The sequence below is a fragment of the Sinocyclocheilus rhinocerous genome, unplaced genomic scaffold, assembly GCF_001515625.1.
Source record: "Sinocyclocheilus rhinocerous isolate Xijiao unplaced genomic scaffold, SAMN03320098_v1.1 scaffold2027, whole genome shotgun sequence".
NCBI lineage: Eukaryota > Metazoa > Chordata > Actinopteri > Cypriniformes > Cyprinidae > Sinocyclocheilus > Sinocyclocheilus rhinocerous.
In genome coordinates, this window is record NW_015627265.1 from 209,482 (window position 1) to 211,335 (window position 1,854).

The window sequence follows — 1,854 nt, forward strand, 5'->3', positions numbered from 1 at the left end:
AAAAGGACACATTTAATTTATAATTTGTCTTAAATCTCATTTTGTAAAAAAAAAAATCATGAATCGAATCGTGAGTTGAGTGAATCATTACATCCCTAATGATAGCCATTTAATAAAAACATATTATAATGCTTACATTTCCTCAGTTATTCAAACAGCAGCGACAGAAAGCGAGCAAAGAACATTTACACCATCAAAGAATAATCCCTTTAAAAACACTCCCATTACAGTCAGTGAAGCCGTCTACACTGTACGATGAATAAATCTCTTATTCTTACATCGCACGCACATCTGCACTGTGTTTATGAGGAGAGAATTCGCGAGAGAGCACTGAACAAAACTCTGGTGTCCCAGCGATGACTCATCTGAACGCCGCTGCATTCATAAACTCAACGGAATCGTGTGATTGGTTACTGTAGAAATATGATGGAACAAATAAGCCCTAATATTAATTAGATATGAAAATACTAGCCTGATGATGACTGTCGTCGCTCGGCTTGTTTGTTTCTGATGTAGAGATCGGAGGAAGGATGACAAGAACAGAAAACGCTCAAAAACTCCACCCAAGAGCTACAGCAGCGCCAGACGCTCCCGCAGCACCAGCCGGTGAGTGGTGAAAACACCTCCCAGATTCAGCTTTCATTTATGAATTCTGCTTTAATGGTTAAATAAAATTGTAGTGATCAGAAAGCCAAGTCTGGTAATAACCAGACTGTATGTCACACAAGACAAACCCATGTAAACCCAAGGAGAAGAATTGCCTTTGTGATTTATTTATTTATTTTTTAGAAACTACATTAATGGACATTTTTTAAGTTCCTCTAAGGAAAATATTAGAATTGATCCATTTCTATATATTGTTAAATTACTGCATATAATTCATTGAGTTATTATTGTTAAGACCGTTTTAAATTGTTACTTTTGAGTTTTCCATTAATATGGCCTTTGATGCTGATATGGCATAAAATGATTAATTAAAATGTAAAAATTGTACAAAGTTTAACAAAAATAAATTTTTTAGGGCTTTATGAAATACTTTTTATATTTTCCCAAATTCTGTGATTTCGGTAAAAAAAACAACTAATTTTCCCTTTTGGTTTGCATTTTATTGGTTTAATTAAATTCACATCTTTACCTATTTAATAACAAGTTAATTTTTACACTATTAGGGCACTATGAAATATTTTGTCTTTCAGAAATTCAGTTTTAATTTCTAGATTTATGATTTAATACAATTTAATCTTAATGTAATCAAATACAAATTTAACGATTCTAATATTTAAAAAAAAATGTTTACGTTGTATTATTTTGGCTGCACAGAGGTTTACTGTTAAAATTAAAACATGAAAGAAAAAATTGTATTATTATCATTACTCTGAGAAGTACATTCTACTGTATAAAACTTGAAATTGTCAAATATTACTATTAAGACTACCTTTGAGTTTCAGACTTAATATTTCAGCAGAATATTAATTGTACAGCCCTACTTTTGATTTATTAATCTAAAATTGGACTCTGGCCCTGTCAGTTTGTCATTCCAACCTTGGGTTTTCACAAGTGCATCTTTAAAAGCACAATGATTAAATGTGGAAGTAGATTACCGTGGTTTAGATCAGATGAAAGCGAACGTCTCTTCCTCCAGCAAACGGCACAAGAGAAGTCGCAGCGCGTCTCGATCACCGAAGAAGCCACGATCTCCCAAGAAGAAACTGTCCCGCTCGCCGTCTCCTCGCAGGTATCACACTCACACACACTCACTCTCTCTCTCTCTCACACTCACACACACACACACTCACATACACACTCACTCTCTCTCTCTCACACACTCACACACACACTCACACTCTCTCACAC

At 34.4% G+C, this 1,854-nt stretch overlaps 1 protein-coding gene across 1 annotated transcript in view; it reads left to right on the forward strand.

Moving 5' to 3' along the window:
* The window catches only part of LOC107726834 (serine/arginine-rich splicing factor 11-like), a 14,039-nt gene that overhangs the window by 9,780 nt on the left and 2,405 nt on the right, over window positions 1-1,854 (forward strand). The gene's annotated exons all lie outside the window — the stretch shown is intronic.